The sequence below is a fragment of the Calliphora vicina genome, chromosome 1, assembly GCF_958450345.1.
Source record: "Calliphora vicina chromosome 1, idCalVici1.1, whole genome shotgun sequence".
Taxonomy (NCBI): domain Eukaryota; kingdom Metazoa; phylum Arthropoda; class Insecta; order Diptera; family Calliphoridae; genus Calliphora; species Calliphora vicina.
The window spans coordinates 136,161,938-136,183,888 of record NC_088780.1 but is presented as its reverse complement, the minus strand read 5'-3'; the positions used below and the strand labels follow the sequence as shown (position 1 = coordinate 136,183,888).

General features: G+C 28.7%; 1 protein-coding gene across 1 annotated transcript in view; it reads left to right on the top strand.

The window, feature by feature from the left end:
• Positions 1 to 21,951, top strand: part of eIF4EHP (eukaryotic translation initiation factor 4E homologous protein) — a 215,743-nt gene that overhangs the window by 25,133 nt on the left and 168,659 nt on the right. The gene's annotated exons all lie outside the window — the stretch shown is intronic.

Below are 21,951 nucleotides of genomic sequence, written 5' to 3'. Positions count from 1 at the left end.
TTGGAAACTTTTTTTACTTTTAATAAATATAATTATTAAGATTAACTATGATTAAGTTCAATATTACGCCTTGAACTTAATGTTCATTTGAAAGACCTTAACAGACTTAATATGTGGAAAATTTCCATTCAATGCCGGACCTTTCACTGACTTCATCATACTGAGACAAAACTAGTTTTGTGACTGGTTCAAAGGTCTCAGATTTGATATTAATAATGATTAATGAACTAGTTCATTGTTGGTTACTATAATTGTCAATATCAAGCTATTCGGGAGCTTAACCCATACGCAGTTCTGGAAGTGAATTTTAACAGACATGGCTATAATCACTCCGCTATCTTTATATACTTTATGGGTGGGTCGCAAATTCCACCCATGGTGGAAAGTTCCAACATTTCTTTCTTTGAATCTTAAGTGTTTAAATTCCAACGCAATCTTTATATGGGAACATGTAGGTCTGCGAGCCTTCATTTTGGGAAGGTAACTGATACATTAAAAACTCGATCTACTTTTAAAACTATAATATTTCTCAAATATTCTTTGATGTTGAAAAATTACTAATTCCTAGAGAAAGAGGAACCGACACAGAATTGGTCCCGTGATTGGTTGATCGGTGTTAAAGATCGGTTCTAGTTATAATACTTTATATGAAAGGGACTTGTCGCTATAACGATGTCCTAGATGGTAAATTTACAGCTTCTAGATATTCTGTGACAGATATGTCAAAAGCTCTTGTCCTTTTTAGATATTATTATAATGGCCACAAAATTTAATTCAAATTGTTGGATTATATTTAGCTTTTAACAGATTTATTGAAATTCTTTGATAAATTGTTCACCAGTCAGCGTTCCAGAAACTACGTAGTATTTGGGAAGAATTGATTGGTATCGATATAAAACATTAATGTTTTGAAAATTGTCGGTAAAAGGTTAACTTGCCTTGAGAAAATCCTGGTAATACAAAAATAAATTATTTTTTAAAAACTGTCTATTGTTACACTATATAAAACCATTTTGTTTGTTAATTTTCTGAAGTGATTTTGAGCAAACAGCTTTTCTTATTAACTTTTGTCTCAATTATTAAAAATAATTACATTATTAATTATTGCCAACTAATCATCTCATGAAAGTAATGAGAAAACAATTTAAGTAATTAAGTAAATAATATACAAAAAAAAAAACAATTACGATATAAATATATTAAATTTGTGGCTATTCATAATTTTAATGAAAAAAAAAACAACAGTCTAGCAATAATGATGAATCACTCAAAGACGAAACTGAAAAAAACCCGCAGTATTTTAGACACCAAATAAAGGCAGGCAGGCAGTCGGGCATCATTTGTTATTTAGTGTGATGATGGCACATATGTAGTATATTGTACAATAATTCGTTTGTTCATTTGAAATTGTTGTTATTATCTCAAATAATAAATATGTATTAATAATTTTTTTTTGTTAGAAAACAGAGCAAAAACTTTGGAATTAGAAAAATACAAATTGACGTTTTTTGTCAATATGATTTTTTTTTAATTCTAAATAAAAACTTATTGCGGTTGTTTCAATTATAGAATAATCTGAACTCGAATTGAAACTAAATACAAAAAACATGACAATGCAAAGGGCGTTGTTAAACCATAGACATTTAAACAAAAACAACAACTCTCTATGACGATGGCAATGATGATTATGGCAATAATGTTAAAAAAAAATAGGCAAAAAACATTAAATCGATAAAATAATAAAAATAGAAAAAAATTGAGACTATGACTACTGTAAATTACAATGTATGTATGTTTGTTTGAAAATTTGTGTTTTTTTTTGTTGTTAACTGCGAAAGCTCTGACAATCATTCACCAACTCTCCCACTTACTACTCCTACGCATATATTAAACTTATTTATCTCTGGCTACCACCCACCACTACTGAATGCACACTCTATGTTAGTTAAAGATTCATTGAAGGCTACTGCTTGTTGCTACCACTGGTTTTAAGTTTCGTAGAAATTTAAAATTTTATTTAAATGTTATTAAGTACACGCAGAGAAAAAATAAAGTTGGGCATGGTTACTGTAACCATTTCAATATTGTTACAAGTTTTTTAACTATATTATAGTCGCAGTAACCATTTACATGATTGTGGTAACCATACTATGGTTAATTTAAGATTCACATGATTGTACCAACCATATATATGGTTACAGTAAACAAATATATGTTTGTGACAACCATTCATATGATGAATGACTTATCATATTATTTTGCTTTCGGCTTAAGACTTATCATAATCTGAGAACAACATATTATGATAAAATTATTCATCATAAATATGGTTGCCACAAACATATATTTGTTTACTGTAACCATATATATGGTTGCTACAATCATGTGAATCATAAATTAACCATATTATGGTTACCACAATCATGTAAATGGTTACTGTGACTATAATATTGTTAAAAATCTTATAACACTATTTAAATGGTTACAGTAACCATGCCCAATTATATTTTTTCTCTGCGTGTAATACAAAAATTTATTAAGTTTTAAATCTATCGCTTAATACGAGTATCAGGCGAACATAAGATAATTTAGAGGATGAAAATAAATTAGAAAGTATTCTGGCGACAATGCACTGCGGTAAATTCCGGCCAAAAATGTTTTTTTTTTTTTTTTAATTTTTATAAAATTTTGATGGTAAATTTTTCCTAACACTTCAGAATATACAGTGTCATTATTATTTTGGCTATAAAGTAACTATATGGTTATTTATAGTGCTGTATAGTCAAAGGTTTTTTCTTGCCTTTTTATGCCCTTTGACCTTAAATAGCTTCTTTTATGAAAAAGGGCAATACTGATTTCATAAATTAAAAATGAGAAATAAACAACTGAAATTAATTATTAGAATCTTTTTTAATGTCAATACACCAGCCAGCACCTTTTCAGTGCCTATTTTTCTACTCTATTATAAGAAGTTAAAATTTTAGCATGTTAAAAATATTGCCCTTTCATCTTTTTCATTTATTTTTCGAAAATAATATTCTCTCTAAAAAAAACACTAATAAAGAACAGCTAGGAACGTATTAATTGTCTTAAACTTCGCGTTCACTTAACAACTCAATGATGTCAAGTATGACAAGCTTTTTTCCGTTGAAAATAAATGGAAAAAATACATCATTGTTGCATTGTTAGACTGATGTGGTTGTGTGTTTGTTCATTCATTCATTCGGCTGAGAGCATTTTAGCAAATAAATTTTAAAAGTAAAAAAAAAAACAAAAACAAAAATAGCAACCCAGTTTAGCTTAGTGTGTAAATATGCTAAGTTGACTTTTTACCAAAAATTTTATTTAAAAAAAAATTTAAAATTTATCATCTCAAAGCTAATTAAAGCAATTTTCGTTACAATTGAAATGCAAGATTGTAAAAAAGATTGTAGTTGTATATTCGAGTATTTGGGAAAAATTGCATACCCATAGGACCTTTCCTCTACAAAGTCAAATGGACGGACACAGCTAGACCGTTCGTTTAAGAATCTTATAAGGACCCATAATATGTACAGTGACGGACATTACAATAGAATCACTACCAATATTTCATTTAAAACCAGGAGCCATCATAAGGATTGTGTGGGCCAGAAAATATAAAAAAGTGGCAAAATGTGTTGTGGACGGACGAAACGACCATTAATTTAATTGGTAGTGATGATAAGACATGGGTTAGACGTCCAAAAAATGGCAAAAATCAAAAACGTTTAAACATGGTTGGGGAAATATTATTATATGGGGATGCTTTTCTTGGTATTGCGTTGGTCCAATTTATTGGATTAAAGAAAATATGGATAAGCACTTGTATGTAAATATTTTGGAGAATGTTATAAAGCCACATGCAGAATGGAATATGCCCTTAAAATGGCTCTTCCAGCAAGATAATGACCCAAAGCACACATCAGGTCTTGCCAAAAAATGGTTTTTATATAACAAAATTCATGTTATGGATCTGAAAAATTGAAAAACAAGGAAGAACTTTGGCAGAAAATTCAGGAAATATGGTATGCAATTTCCTGATCTACATGCGAAAGTTTGTTAAATTCAATCCCCAAAAGATTTAATGCTGTTATTAGAAATTATTGATATGCAACAAAATATTAAGAAAACAACGAATTCTTGTGATGATTTTTTTATTTTTAATCATTTTAAGACTGATTGATTCTATTTGAATGTCGCATATTTTATTTAGTCTTTTAGATTTTACATCGTTTTTAACATAAGAATGTGTTATTTTTTTATTTTATTTTTTTCTATTTATTGTTTACGTTATGAGCATTAATATATAATGAACAAATTTTAAATTTTGAAATCAAATTTTGTAGTTTTACCGCTTTAATCGAATTCATATGTAGTGATTCTATTGTATTGTCCGTCACTGTATATGTATATACTTCTGTGAGTCTATCAATATGACTGACATTTTATAAAGTGGTTATAAAAAGTACACTAAAAATTCAAAATAAATAAGAGAAAATGTGCTAAGCTCTAAAAAATTACTTATAAAACGCCTTCTTTGAGGAACAAACTGCATCAACGGATTTTAAAATATTGAAAACAAACGATTATAAAACAATATTTGGCTCTTCTATAATATTCATAAAAATGGACTTAGCCTATTTGCTTACTAAACTAACGAACTACAAACTTAACACAAGGTTAATTGTATGGGGTGCAAGTTACGAGAGTATTTTTTTTTTTTAAAAAAAAGTAGATAAAACAAAAGTCAAGACAAGAGAATTCATGGATAAACAAAAACAAAAAATATCTATAAAACAACATCACATATTGTTGAAATAAAAAGAAAGTTTTTTTATATTTTCGTATGTATTTATATGATTTTTTTTCGCAAACTTTAAAACTGGTAATTTTTTAGTTTCCCAAATAAGTTGATTTAATAAAAAGCATGTCTGTTGTTGGCAGCGAGCTTGAGAGATTTTATGGTTTAAGATTTAAATAATTTTATATAACCGTTGTAGCTTTCCATATAATTGACATTTAGATCTGTTGCAAGGTTATTTTTTAAATTAGGCATAATTAAGTGGACTGCTTTAAGATTTCAACAGTTTGTTTTGTAGTTAAAGCTAGCAGTGCAGCTCAGTTGGAAATAAATCTGCCATTTCTTACTGGGTGATCCCTCCCAGAATTATTTGAGTTTACTTTTTGACGATGGGCCCCAAAGACCTCTCAGGAGGTAGAGTCTCAAATAGGGTACCTCAGACATGTAAACTTTTTATAAACTTGGAGGAGGTGGTCCACTTATGCATATAATCGGACATCCCAGAATATCCTTCCTATGTTCTTTAATTACTTTTTTTACAAGGGTAGAATTGCCTCCCGTGGTACAAAATTGACATTTTTGTTTGTATACCACTCAAGGGCTTTTTTCCATAGCGGCGTGATGCGAAATCGGGCCAGAAATATGAAGGCACTCTATGCTTTTTCAAGAAAGGAAAAAACCGTTTTTGTAGATACTCACAATTTATTGGCTTCTTTTGCCACAGCTGCAAATAGCTTACCACACAAGAAACATCTTGGAAACTTTACCTCAACTTTTTCACTCGTTCTTTTGCTTCTAAGTTCTTTAACGCATCGCGACTTCAAAGCAGCATTAGCTTTGGCTCATTGCACTTAACTTTACGAGCTGCTTTTCTGATAGAAGTATTCAGTGCTCTTCGAAAGAGTTGTTACACTTCTTTTGCCTCACCAATATCTGTTGGACCTTCTTTTCTCCATGATGCAGGTTTTCTTTCAATGTTCAATTCATCCTTATATGTACTGTTTAATGGCTTTTGAAACAGTGTGACGATGAACCTTCAGATCTTTTGCTATTTTTTTTGAAAGTCAATATTGGATTTTTAAAATGTTTTAATTATTTTTTCACGTACTCTTTTTCGCTCTCTATTTTGACCGAAATAACAGTTATAAATTAATGATTTACAAAAGATAATGAGGACATTTTTATTGCGATCGATTTCGTTTTATGTTCTTCAGATTCCGTGTAATTTATTAATTCAAAAAATATTTAATGATTCTATATTTCTGATTTTAATTTGACATCGTTTTTTTTTTAAATTAAAACAAATGTGTAGTTTTTGGTACATATATTTATTAAAAAGTTCAGAAAAACAAATAATTACAAAGAAATATTAATTTTACTTTAAAAACTAAAAGTTGTTTAATTCCGAAAGAAATTTTCGTTTTTCTTTTTGTGAAGAAGCGAAATACGGAATTAATTCCACTTTCGATCGGATTGGAATTTTATCAAAAATATGCTAATAGGGGTTGTCCTCTGCCCTTCCGAATTTAACCAACTTTTTTATAGAAATTTTTAATTTTGCCTAAGACTTATTGCTTTTGGTGTTGGTAATAACTTCTGTCGATTTATATCGAGCTTTCTCAGAGATCGCACTATACGAGTTGTTATAGATGGAATTTCATCAAACGAGTTCAAGATCAATTCAGGGGTACCGCAAGGCTCGTCCTTTCTCCTACTCTATTTCTTATATTTATAAACGACATTCTACGTCAAACTTCCAACCCTATCTACTCTTTTGCAGATGACAGCAACATTTGCCATTCATATGCATTCAATTATAGACCAAGCCTGTCGGAGATTGGGGCAATGAGGCAAAATATGAATGATACGCTCAACAAAGATCTTGTGACGATCTCTGAATGGGGTTGTGCGAATAGAGTCGATTTTAATGCACGCAAGACTCAATGTTGTATGTTAACCCACAAACGCACAACAGATCATGTTGCTCCATCTGTTTTTATGGGTGGTGTAAATATTAAGTAATCAGAAGCTCTTGATGTTCTAGGCATGAGTATTCAGTGCGATGTCCGCTGGACAAAAAACATTTTTTCAAGTGTCGAAAGAAGCATTCAAGTGACTTGGTTTTCTAAAACGGTGTAAGAAATACTTCACTCCATCTGATTTCCTTACTATTTACACCACTTACATATATCCGACCTAAAATGGAATACAACTCTCATGTGTGGGCCGGTGCTTCGAAGTCTATTTTGGAGTTACTCGACCGCGTACAGGAGAGGGCGAAGATGCTTATCGCTGACAGTAGGGTATCCAGCTCTATTGACTCACTGGAACATCGTCGCAATGTGGGTTGTGTTTCACTGTTCTACCGATACTACAATGGTATGTGCTCTGCTGAAATTAGGGAACTTGTTCCCGAAACCCGTAGATTTTTACGCAATACACACTCTTCGGCAAGGGCACATCAATTCGTTGTCGACTGGACAGTAGATCGCACAACACATTACAGGGAAAATTCGTTCTTTAGCCGTACTGTTCGTATGTGGAATAAGCTTCCTGCTGAAGTATTTCCTGTCACTTTCAATATAGGAAAATTCAAATCAAATGTCCACAAACACTATTCCCTCTATCCTCCTTCCCATAACATATTTTCCTAGTTCCAACACAATGCTTTGCATGAGTAGGGGTCATCCCCTGAGTGCTGGTACAAGAAAAAAAAAATCCAAAAAATGCAAAAAATTGTTTTGGGAATTGCGGAATTTCGGCAACAGTATTTAAGCAATGTTTGAAATTAATATAAATGTATCGAAACTTTTTTTACTAAGGTTTCAAATATTTCTATGTTTTCCAGTATTTAAGTTTCTATAAAAATTCAAGGGCTTTCAACAAATTTACCTTTTATAAAACTTTAAACAGAATTTTTGCCTGAAAAACCCTCAGGTTGTATAAAAAACAATAATAATAAAAAGCAAATAGGTACCAATAATAAGAATTTAGCGTCTTAATGACGAATAAAACTTATGACAACAACTCTCTAATAAATGTTCCAAAGATGACTTCATTTTTTTCGCACACACAAAAAAAGTGTAAATTTTGTATATAAACTGGTGTTTTATTTAAAATGTTTTTATTTCTACTTTTTTTTTGTTAAAATTCAGTATTATTTTTTCTTTGCTTATTTATTTACATATTGCTAATACTTCAAATAGTAAGTAAATAAATAATAAATAAATCACAAACAAAAATTTAACATTTATTTCAATTCAACAACAATACACAATACAATAATAATACTGTTTAAACTTACGAATTCATTCATTGTGCGGGTTCCCCCTTATTTACCTAATAAAAATATAATTTGTTTAAAAGCAATAACAATAACAACAAAAAAAAGTAAATAAAATAAAGCAACAAACAACATAAAAAATAAGACAAAATGTAATCATATCATGAATGAGTCATACACACCTTGAAGATAAAATATAAGAAATAGAAGAAAAAAATAGTAGTTAGCAATACTAACAAAAACGTTTGAAAAGAAAAGAAAAAAACCATTAAAAAGCAAAAACACAAATTAAATAACAATAACAGCAGAAAGAGTATAGAGCCCAAGAGAGGCCAGGCGGCAAAAAGAAACAGTAAAAACAAAAATTACAATAACAGATGATTATGTTGTAGCTAGATGTTACATGAACACTAACAACACAGCAACTATCAATGAGATGCATCATAATATGCAGGGTGACCAGAAAAAATAGCAAAATAAATTTAAATTAGCGATCGCCAGTGAAGATCAACTCACAATCTATCAGATTCTATATAAAATCTATGTTGGTTAGATTTCTAAAATCTTTCTATAGAAAATATTCTCCAGATTCTGACAAATTTTGTATTGAAAATGTTGTCCAGATTCTGATAAATTTTCTATTAAAAATATTGTCCAGATTCTGACAAATGTTCTCTTCAAAATGTTTCCGGATTCGAACAAATTTTCTCTTGAAAATGTTTAGCGGATTCCGTCAAATTTTTTCTTGAAAATGTTGTCCAGATTCTAAAAATATTATATAGAAAATCTTTTTATTATATAGAAAATCTTGTTCAGATTCTGACAAATTTTCTATAGAAAATCTTGTTCAGATTCTGACAAATTTTCTATAGAAAATCTTGTTCAGATTCTGACAAATTTTCTATAGAAAATCTTGTTCAGATTCTGACAAATTTTCTATAGAAAATCTTGTTCAGATTCTGACAAATTTTCTATAGAAAATCTTGTTCAGATTCTGACAAATTTTCTATAGAAAATCTTGTTCAGATTCTGACAAATTTTCTATAGAAAATCTTGTTCAGATTCTGACAAATTTTCTATAGAAAATCTTGTTCAGATTCTGACAAATTTTCTATAGAAAATCTTGTTCAGATTCTGACAAATTTTCTATAGAAAATCTTGTTCAGATTCTGACAAATTTTCTATAGAAAATCTTGTTCAGATTCTGACAAATTTTCTATAGAAAATCTTGTTCAGATTCTGACAAATTTTCTATAGAAAATCTTGTTCAGATTCTGACAAATTTTCTATAGAAAATCTTGTTCAGATTCTGACAAATTTTCTATAGAAAATCTTGTTCAGATTCTGACAAATTTTCTATAGAAAATCTTGTTCAGATTCTGACAAATTTTCTATAGAAAATCTTGTTCAGATTCTGACAAATTTTCTATAGAAAATCTTGTTCAGATTCTGACAAATTTTCTATAGAAAATCTTGTTCAGATTCTGACAAATTTTCTATAGAAAATCTTGTTCAGATTCTGACAAATTTTCTATAGAAAATCTTGTTCTGATTCTGACAAATTTTCTATAGAAAATCTTGTTTAGATTCTGACAAATTTTCTATAGAAAATCTTGTTCAGATTCCGACAAATTTTCTATAGAAAATCTTGTTCAGATTCTGACAAATTTTCTATAGGAAATCTTGTTCAGATTCCGACAAATTTTCTATAGAAAATCTTGTTCAGATTCTGACAAATTTTCTATAGGAAATCTTGTTCAGATTCTGACAAATTTTCTATAGGAAATCTTGTTCAGATTCTGACAAATTTTCTATAGAAAATCTTGTTCAGATTCTGACAAATTTTCTATAGAAAATCTTGTTCAGATTCTGACAAATTTTCTATAGAAAATCTTGTTCAGATTCTGACAAATTTTCTATAGAAAATCTTGTTCAGATTCTGACAAATTTTCTATAGAAAATCTTGTTCAGATTCTGACAAATTTTCTATAGAAAATCTTGTTCAGATTCTGACAAATTTTCTATAGAAAATCTTGTTCAGATTCTGACAAATTTTCTATAGAAAATCTTGTTCTGATTCTGACAAATTTTCTATAGAAAATCTTGTTTAGATTCTGACAAATTTTCTATAGAAAATCTTGTTTAGATTCTGACAAATTTTCTATAGAAAATCTTGTTCAGATTCCGACAAATTTTCTATAGAAAATCTTGTTCAGATTCTGACAAATTTTCTATAGGAAATCTTGTTCAGATTCCGACAAATTTTCTATAGAAAATCTTGTTCAGATTCTGACAAATTTTCTATAGGAAATCTTGTTCAGATTCTGACAAATTTTCTATAGGAAATCTTGTTCAGATTCTGACAAATTTTCTATAGAAAATCTTGTTCAGATTCTGACAAATTTTCTATAGAAAATCTTGTTCAGATTCTGACAAATTTTCTATAGAAAATCTTGTTCAGATTCTGACAAATTTTCTATAGAAAATCTTGTTCAGATTCTGACAAATTTTCTATAGAAAATCTTGTTCAGATTCTGACAAATTTTCTATAGAAAATCTTGTTCAGATTCTGACAAATTTTCTATAGAAAATCATGCTCAGATAGAAATGCAATTTCGTGCATTTTCTTCTATAATCAGGCGATTTATTGTTATAAAAGAAACTTATTTCTATACACAATATAGGCAAACGTGATCTGAGATAGTTTTTAATTTTTTGAGAATTCAAAAAACCTCGTTTGAATTAGTATTCTTCTATTCTTCTGAAGATTCAACATTGTCATAATATCTAAATTTTGAAACCAATTCAAATAATAAAAATATAAATTTTTTGGTTACCCTGTCACACTGATAAATATAACAAAACATTATTATGTGAATTTTAGCGTAACAACACAAAAACACATTAAAATACAAAAGAAAAAAAAACCAAAAACATTAAGACTGATTTAAACAGACATTTATAAATATAAAATATATGTGTACTCGTATGTAAATGGTAATTATTTGTTTACAAACTATTTTTTTCTGTGTAAATCTATGAAATGAAAAGTGAATTCGACTTTTATTACTTACTGTCGTACACACACAACTGTACGAGTATTTAACCCATTTTCACAATGATTTGCGGAAAGATTTTAAACGCTGTTTCTATATTTAGTCAGCTCTAAAAAAAATGTTCATACTATTTCCAAAACATTTTTGAAGAACAATTTAATTGCCTTTCATGTTTGACAATAAAAATTAATAAGGACTGAGATCAGTGAAATTAATGTATATAAATAAATCGTTAAATTTTTAATGGTTTTTTTAAAACTTTAATTTTCTCAGATGGTTGCTCTGCCAACAGTTTTTCTTTAGAAAATATTTGCCAAATACTTAGAAATAAATACTGTGTTTGTCTGAAACAAATAATTATTTTTAATCCTTTTTTTTAATATTTTATGTTTTGTGTTTGAAACAATAAATTTCAATGTCTAGACAGAACAGAGAATTATTGAACCCCCATTTAAAATAAACCAAGTATTAAAGAAATGTTGACTTTTAAAATGTTCACACACATCTTTATTTTATATTCAACGCCGACTATTAGCATTAATACCGTAATTTCTATTGTTTTCACAAGGTTTTCCCTTGTTAATTTTTCTCTCTTTTTTGCTTGTGTTTTTGCTTAGTTAAACATAAATTCCTTTTTATTGTAATTTTTGCAGAGTCCATGAATTTTTATTTAAAAATTAAAACTCTGTAATTTGAATGTTAAATTATTGTGCCACAAATTGTTGCAATGTAAAAAGTCGACCGTAAAGTTTCCTTTGGGTTTTTGTTTTTTTTTCGAAAAGGTTCTTTTTTTTATTTTTTTGTTAATTCCCTCTTGTGCTCTGGCTGCTATGATGCTTTTCTTAGAGATGAGTGTAAAAATGTTGGGTTGCCATTTTCATTTGTGACGTAAGGTTAAAAAATAGGATTTTAAGAAAATGTTGTTACGAAATTTTCTATAGAAAATCTGAAAAATTATTATAGAAGATATTGTTCAGATTCTCTCAAATTTTATGTAGAAAATGTTTACCAGTTTCTGTGAAATTTTGTTTCCCAGTTTCTCTAACAGTTTCTATAGAAAATATTTCCCAGTTTCTGTGAAATTTTCTATAAAAAATGTTTCCCAGTTTCTGTGAAATATTGTATAGAAAGCGATATCCAGTTTTGTGAAATTTTCTACAGAAATTGTTTCCCAGTTTCTGTGAAATTTTCTATAGAAAACGAAGCCCAGTTTCTATGAAATTTCCTATAGAAAACGATGCCCAGTTACTGTGAAAGTTTCCCAGATTCTGAGAAATTTTCTTTAGAAAAAGTTTCCCAGATTCTGTGAAATCCAGAATTATGTCCAGATTTTGAGAGGATTTCTAAAGAAATTGTTGTATGATTATCTCGGAATTTTTACAGAAAAACTGGCAACACTACTGCAGAACAGATTATTAATTTGCCGAGAGCATTTGTTTTTATTTATTTTTTGCAGCAGTCTGAAATCACACATAGACAGATATAGGATATTCGTTTATATCTCTGTTCGTATCTTCCGACCCAGTAGTTCTTGGATACAGTCCCGAACTAGTGATTTTACCCATCATTTAGGGTGGGAACTAATTACTTCAATAGCTACGTGACTAGTTATTTTAACACGTGCATGTCCTAAGCAGGGGGTCAATTAACATTTTTGATTACAATGTCTAATAGCTGGTCCAAAGTAGTCAACGCATTGGATTCATATACTGGTTAAAAAGAGTCAGTTACCTTACTAGCTACCTAACTGTTTACTTGATCAGCTACATAACTAGTTATTTTAACCTGTACGGGTGCTAATTGACCTCAAATAGTCAGCTATAATGACATATCACAGACAGTCTAATAAAGGATTGCTAGTAAACAAATCTTCGTTCGACAATTCTGCAATGAATTGCTTTCTAAAGTGCAGTACAAAATAAACGTTAAAGGTGACTTAACTATAGGTTACTAAGAGATACTAAAGTGACTATTGACTTCATGCTATGTTACATGGGATACTTAAGCAAAAATAAAAATAAACTGTATGAGAATTATATCGAAAAAAATTGGTATAAAACCAGTTTGTACAAATTACTCACAAACTGTTTAAAGTGACTACACTTCAGATTACTTACAGACACATAAGTGACAATTGTCTTCACGCTAGATTACTTGGAATGTATAAAGTAACCAATTGTCTTCTCTCTGTACTACAAAGAGTACATCCATGCCAATGACCCAAAATATATAAATTGGAGTCAGCCAAGGGATACATTGACTACTTGCTTAACGGCTGGGGAATGAGTATAAAAATTAGAAGAAAAAACAAGACAACCATATGTATGTACATTCACATAACAAGATACAAAATATACTATTGCCAACTGACGTTGTTATTAATACTACTGATAGTACTAAAATTACAACTATTGGCAAGTTTATGTTGTACATATGTATGTTGTACCTATTATATTAGTACAAGTAGACACTGTTACAATTACATATGTACTTACGTACGTTCTACTTGACCCTTTTTCTTGTGTAGAACATATTAACATCAATAAAGCACTAAAAATATGCTTCACAAAAAAAGATCTACAAAAATTGTTGACCTAACAAATCTAAACTAAATTTATACAAATCTACCCCACCCAAAAAAAGTGTATGATTTTACAAGGATTTTGTTTGTAATAAAAGTTTTTTTTTTAGTTTTTTTTTTTTAAGAACATAATTTTAAAGGACTCGTATGTGTGTGTCTAACTTTTTCGTGTATATTTTGTACAATATATTAGCGTTACCACTGTAGCTGCTTTTAGCAAACTTTGTATTTTTTTTTGTTCCATATGGGCAATTCCACGAGAATCGCTACCACGACTGAAAAAACAAAAACCCTTGAAACTTTTTTTCAAGATGATTTGAATAGAAGAAAATAATAAAATGTTACTATGTGAAAGTATTTAGATCATATTTCAACATTTTAAAGACAAAAATAATAGTTTAAACTGATTATATTTAATTTTTTAATGTTTTAGGCTAAAATTGCGGCGAAAACTAGGCTCCCAATTAGCTTGTAGTATGAAATGAATTTGACTCTGATTGTTTTTTTGCTATTGTCAAATTGTTTATTGAAACCGAATGTATATTTTCTATTCATTTTTTTAGTTTTTGTATACATATGTATATTTACAGAATATATATTGTTTTATTATAAGAGAAAAATCTGTCACGTACGATATTAAATTTTATTTATTATAAAATCATCCAAAGATTGTTTTCATTTAAATACTAGTTGACCGCCCCGGCTTCGCCCGTTAGTTCTTCAAGTTTGTCCAACCCACATACACCTGACTGTTCATATTTATTTGCAAATAAAATCTGTGGTCACAAGCAATAACCGCCTAATTCAAAAAACATGTTTTTGAGAAAAAGCAATTTATAGTTATAAAAGCGTTTCTGCGAAAAATAAAAGAATGCATTAGAAAAAGTAGAATGCAGAATCAAAGCTTCTTAACCTTACAATGCTAAAATGAAAAATTATAACAAAAGCTTTATTTATTAGAGAAATATTTAATAAAAACAAATATCATCGCTTAATGCAACTCAGAAATACTAAATTGAAAGTGCTAATGTCTGATTAGGCGTTTGTTGAAAACAAGTGTTGACATGTTTAAATATTGACATGTCAAGTAATTAAGCCAATTTGCAATAATCGCTTATCTTTAGTTTGGCTATTATAATAGCACTCTTATTTATGAAAATTTATTTTGTGAAAAATAACAATAACAACTAAAGTCTTTATAAGCTATTTAAACAAAATAAAATATAATTGAATGTTTTCTTAAGTATATTTTGGCGTTTATTGTAAATGCAATAGTCTTCCTTAGGACTTAAGCCAATATGTTTCTAATTAATTACTTTTTAAATAAGAAAGTTAGGAAGGTAGGGATTTCACGTATATATACAGTTCTATGAACAGTATAATGTAGCATATATAACTCAAATCTTTCTTAAGTCGACTTAGGTGGTTATTGCTTATGACCACAGAAATATCTAAATTTGTACTGCATACTTTAGGGAGCTTTTTTTATTACAGTTGACTGGACTCAAAAAAAAATTTCCGAGTTTTTCCCGGAATTTTTGAATTTTTTTCTTTACAAACCATCTACTGAAAATTTCGAATCGAATAAAAAAAAATCAGCCAAATCGCTCCAGCCGCACAGTGCTTTGTTTTCATATATAGTAGGATATTACCTTTTGGTAAGTTTAAGAAAAAATATAATTTTTAAAAAAATCCGTGCAAGGAATAATTTTGAATAAAATTTGCAGTTATACTCCTAACATTTTAGAATTTGGTTATACTCATTTTAATAAAGTTATTGATGTTTTTGAAAATTTTTATTACAATCGCAGCAAGGATTCGGGTGGATGCCATACATCGTTTTCCTTAAAAAACCTAGAAACCTGAATAAAATCATTAATTTTCAGAAATTATTGTTCTCTTCTAATATTAGATGTAAAATTATGAAAATGTCATCGGAATGATATTCATAATTCCGATACATCAAGATCTCAATATCCTGTATAACATCTAATTTTTTTTTACAAATTCGTAAAAATCGTTTACTATTTTGGAACCAAGCTTTAATTTAGTTATTATCATTTCAATTCTAGCAAGGATTTACATATAGCAGCTATTCTTTTTTTAAAAAAACTATAAAAGCTTTTAAAATCATCTAATTGTTTCAAAATTTGTATCAAGTTAAACAAAATGTATTATTTATGGGTGCCACCAAAAACATTTTTTTTTAAAGTTCTAGTCAAAACGGACAAATAATGATTTCACATTATAATAAATAAGAGATAGGCATTAGATAAAAGAAAAATTAAAATTGATTAACATGTTTTTTTGCAAAATTAAATCCAACTTTTGTATTTTTTGGATTTCACTTGAAAAAAATTACAAATTCAATAACCAAATAAAGAACTATTAATACAGTTTATGTCATAAAACTACTATTATCAAATAATGCAATATTTCTTAGTTATTTAAAAGAAAAAACGGTATTATTTTATAAAAAACAAAAAAATCTGGAGCTATTTTCCCAAACCATCAAATTGGAAATTTCCGAAATGTGAATTTAGACATTTAAACAAAAACTAAATTTTAATAGTTTTCATACGAAAGGACAACCAGTGATTACATTTTCTTAAAGATAATACCTGAAGCTATTCTAAGGTAAAACATAATAAAAATCGATTAACACGTATTTTACTAATATTCCAACAAAATTTTGGAATTTCAGGTTTACAATAAAAAAAATGTTAATTATTAAAAATTGCGCAGATTAAAAAGTTAACCTTTTTTTCATTAAAGCGGTAATATCCCTTAATTTCACATTCATATTCTTTCATTTGCAGCCAATAGTAAGTTGATATCTTTTAAAATGATCTTTTAACAATTATTTTAGTTAACCTAAAAAAAAATATATTTTTCTCAAAAAAATTTATGTTAAAAATGTACTAACTTTAGCGACCTCTAGTGACGACAAAAAGAGATATTTTTAAAAAAATCTTTATTACACGATTGAGTTATTTAGTTGTCTATTCAAAAATATTAATTTCATTAACATCAATGGCATGTTCTTATTTTTGATTTTTGTCCATTGAACAAAGCACTGTGAGCCGTTCTCACGTGATGCCATTACATACATGGACCATTTCATTTTTATATATATAGAAGATGACGAATTGTAAAGGAAATATATTTGGTTTAGTGAAAGAAATTAAAAGAAAACATATCGCCTCTCACGATTCGCAAATTTTCGTATATTTCTACATTTACCTCAAAATGACTTCCGTTTTATGTCACGTACGATATACCCATTTCGAATGAACTTATTATTTTTTTTAAAATATAGTACCCTCTGAATGGAACATATGGACCAAATTATTTTTCAGGTACTCTTATTTTTGCAAAATCTATTCCATTCTATAGGCGTACAAATGTCACGTACGATGACATGGTATTGCCCATATAGTAAATAGTATGTAACTAAATATGCACTGTAGTTGGTAAAATGTTTTTTTATTTTTTTATTTAAAACATAATTTAAAAGTTTAACACACTTACATTTACATGCATACATATATATAAGGAGTGAGATCGAAAAAATCTTAACATACATAAATGCTAATAAAAAAGAAACCACTAAACCTACAGTTTTTTTATACCTTTCGCCATGAGTGGCAAGGGTATATATAAGTTTGTCATTCCGTTTGTAATTTATACATTTTTCATTTGCGACCCCACAAAGAATATATATTCTGGATCGTTATAGATAGCGAAGTCGATATGGCCATGTCCGTTTGTCCGTCTTTATGTTGAAATCAACTTTCCGTAGCCCCTTAATAACTTACATACATGATTCATACATCAATATGTTGGGAATTCTTCAGCTCGGTTGCTATTTGAAATCGACAAAATCGGTATATAAATGGCTGTGATATTAGGAAAAAACCCGCAAAACCTCGATTTTTGGCCTATTTTTGATCTATATCTGGATTACTAAGTCATTAATATAGACAATATGGATATCTAATGATAGATATTTTTAAGTCCATTGCAACGATGTACATAAGTAAGTTGGACCTACAATGAATCAAAATCGGAAAAAATATTTTTTAACCCGAATTTTTTTTTCATCTAATATTTTTTTTTGTCATAAATTATTTTTCCAAATTAAAAAAAAAAAAAATTTAAAAAAACTTTTTTTATAAATAAAAATACTTTTTTTATAAAAATTTTGAAAAAATAAAAATTAAATTTTGTTTATCTAACCCCCATTAACACGAATAGTTATACGGTTGGTTAAAATTATTTTTGTATGAAAACTGTCAGTTTAACTATTAGTTAACATATAACCAGACTTCGTGTTACTGGGGGTAAAAATATTTAAAAAAAATATATTTTTAAGTATAATTTGGTGAAGGGTGCCTAAGATTCGGCACATCCGAATATATCTCTCTTACTTGTTTTTTATCTGATTGAAAAATATTAGTTTTATAGTTCTAATCACTAGTGAAGAATTTATGAACCTTTTCCGGAAACCCTTCCATTAAGGCATTTATAGTACTTTCTGTCACTTTGTTCGAAGAGGTAGTTCATCTCCGTCTAAAATCTTTTAGACTTTTGGACACCGTATTTGTGCTCTTCAAATCTCTCCACTTGCCTTAGCTCCAGGCAGTTTGGAGGATTTGTTTCTCTTGGTACAAATACTTCATAATTGTTCTTGTAGAATTGAAGACCTTGCTTACCATAGTGACAGGATGCCAAATCAGGCGAAAAATAAGTGGACACATTAAGAAGTCTTATGAATGGAAGCATCCTCTTTTGTAAACATGCCTTGACGTAAATTTCGGTATTTCTTTTTCGCAACTGCATATTGCTTGCCATAGCAAGAACTTTTTTGGAAAATTTTCGGATTTTGGGTCCTAAACTTTTTTACAACATTTCTTCGAGCCTCAGCAACATAAAAATATTGACCCGGAAGTTGGAAAAAATTGTCCAGAACATACGTTTCGTCATGCATTGTGCAGCAGGTTAGACTTCATTTCCCTCTTATGTCTTTTGCTATGCCTCTAAATTTTTAGCAGAGTTCATGTCAGGAGCCTTGTATGTTTTAAAAACTGCATTGGCTTTAACTTTTCGGACCAAATAGTCCGAGTACTGAACTAACAGCTTTCCTACCTGATGTGTTGGGAGGTCTTTTGAAAAGGCTTTCTATTTATTGGTCTTGGAAACATCATGTGAACCATTCCTTCCACCTGAACCAGGTTTTCTATCAACGGAAAAGTTCTTCCGATACTGTTTAATAACATTGGAATCAGTTTGACGACAGACCTTTGATTGTTTGGCCAACTTTTTGTAGGCCCAAGTTGGGTTGATGTTGAAAATATTTAATAATTTTAGTACGCACTTTTTTCTCGTCACTCATTTTAATCAGATTAACAACAAATGAACATAATTGACATTAAAAATAATAACTGACGTATTTTTCAAATAATACTTGGGTTAAAAGTTTTAAGGATAAATGTGTGTTAAGGTTTTTTCGAACTCACTCCTTAATTGGTTATATTTTTTTTAAATGGCTTATATTTATAAACTTGTTCGTGGAAACTGAAGTATTTCTATACATATTTAGACCAGACCGTATGAGTATCAAATTAATGAATTTTCCGTAGTTTTTTTTTTAAAAAATATCCTGTTATAATGTTATTTTGTTGTATGTGTATGTGGTTAAAAATAAAATGTATAAATACTAGGGTATTCGAATTATTCGATTTTTCTCTTGTTCGAATAAAACGAATAATTCGAATAAGAGATTTTAACTTGTTCGAATAATTCGATCACACGTTTAAAATTAATCGAATGATTCGAATAATTTAATTTTTTTTAAAAAACTAAAGAATGAAGTTTTGATGTCGGTTTTTTAATATTTTATTGTTAAAGAAAAACAAAAAATAACGTTTAAGTTAACAATTCAAGTATTGATAATGTTAAAAACATTCAAAAACAGAGGCCATCATTAAATTTTCAACAGAAATATTCTGATCAGATTAATTTCCGAACAATCTACAAAACAATTGACTAGCAAACCCTTTAGTTTCCGTTTTGGAGCTATGCTTTAAAAAATTTGAACTAGTTGGACATTGATCCTGAATTCAAATATAATACAAACGTATTAAAAACTTTATTATGTCGTTTATTAATTCGGGTTTTAAATTGAGTAACTAATTCTTTAGTGAATTAATTGTTCACTATTTCTAAATTATTTATAACAAATTGTATTATACATCAAGCTCTATCAACGTTGCCGAATCTTTGCTTAATAAAGTGGTCTTGGGGAATTACACAATAAAGGGAATCTGTCTAAAGTTTGATATCATTGTCAACGAACGTGGCTAATTTGAAGTCAGGTAGTGCATGATTGACGCATTTATTATGTACATATATTTTAAGATCATGGCCTTCATCTATTTCAATGTAATCATTATAAATATCATCCTCAATATCATCACATTCAACTCCACTTTAATCTAAGTTAAAATTTTGATTATTAATTGCGATTCTTCTAATATTTCGCCAGCTAAATAACAAATATTTTATTCCTTACCTTTTATTTTCATTGGTTCAAGTCCTAAGTTAAAAATTTTTAAAGATTTGTTTTTAGAAATTGCAACTGCAGTAATATTTATATATTTATAGAAGGAGCTATCGGAACACTCATCTACAGTGATCGAAAGTCCCTTTGTCTTTAGTTATTTGTCGAATTTCAGAAACAATACAATTTTTGTGAGTCATTATTTCTTATTTAAATTTGAAATTATGAACAATTTAATTAATTTAAATATTCGTTTTATTCGATTATTCTACATAAAATTGTTCGAATTATTCGTTATTCGAAAATGGCAATTTTTAAATTGTTCGAATAATTATTCTTAAGAAATTATTCGATTAATCGAACGATCATTAGTCGAATGAATACCCTAATAAATACACTTGTAGTTTTTCCTTATTTGGACTGCTAAAAATACAAATTGTGGGTGTTGACTTTTGTTCGATGAAAAGCATATAAATTACACTGTGAAAAACATATTTTTTAAGTATATTCCCAATTTGTATATATTAAAAACTGAAATTCCATCTTCTGACTATTCAAGCTCTACTACGTAATATTGTTGTGCAACAATTGATTCGTTCTTAACATACAATTTATAAACAGCTTTTAAGTCTATACTATGTATTTGTTTTCTCAGTAAAAATTGTTTCAATTCAACTTAAAATTTAAAGAAGATTTCCTTCTTAACTGTGTTTTTCATGAATTCTTCGAATTTTTAATAATAAAAATAATTCTTTGGCAAATTTTGTAAATAAGAAAAAAAAAATCAGATTTCCTGTTGAATTTAATGAAATTTTATGAAGAAAGCCAACAGATTTGTGACGAAAAACCACACTTTTATGCATGTGCGTGACGTTTTATTATTATAAGTAAATAGTGTGGCAAATACACACAATTTATCAATGGGAAAAATTGCTTTGTTACAGACAACATTTCCATAGGAACAATTGCTTTTTTACCGACAATGTTACAGTCTATTTTTCTATATGAAAAGTTGCTCTGTTACAGACAACATTGCCATAGCAAAAGTTTCTCTGATATTGACAACTTTTACATGGGAAAAGTTGCTCTGCTACAGACAACATTTCCATGTTACAGATAACATTTCACAGATACCAGTTGTTACAGATAACAGTTGTTCTGTTACAGATATGTTACAGACAAAATTTCCATAGGAATTGTTGCTCTGTTACAGATAACATTTCCATGGGAAAAGTTGCTTTTTACAAGAAAAGTTGAGCTGTTACAGACAACATTTCCATAGGAAAAGTTGCTCTCTAACAGACAACATTTTGATAGGAAAAGGTTGCTCAGATTCTGAAAACATCTGACAAATTTTTTCCCAGATTCTGACAAATTTTCTATCAAAAAAGGTTGATATTCTGAAAAATCTTCTACAGAAAAAGTTGCCCAATTTTGATAAATTTTCTATTAAAAATATTGCCCAGATTCTGAAAAATTTTCTGTGGAAAATGTTGCTCGGATTCTCGAATTTTTTTATAGGAAATTGTACCCAGATTCTGACAACACTAAAATAGAAAAAGGTGCTTTGCTACAGACAATTTCTGAAAATTTTCTACGTAACTACTTTAAAACTATGTCTATTATACAAACAAGAATGAATATATT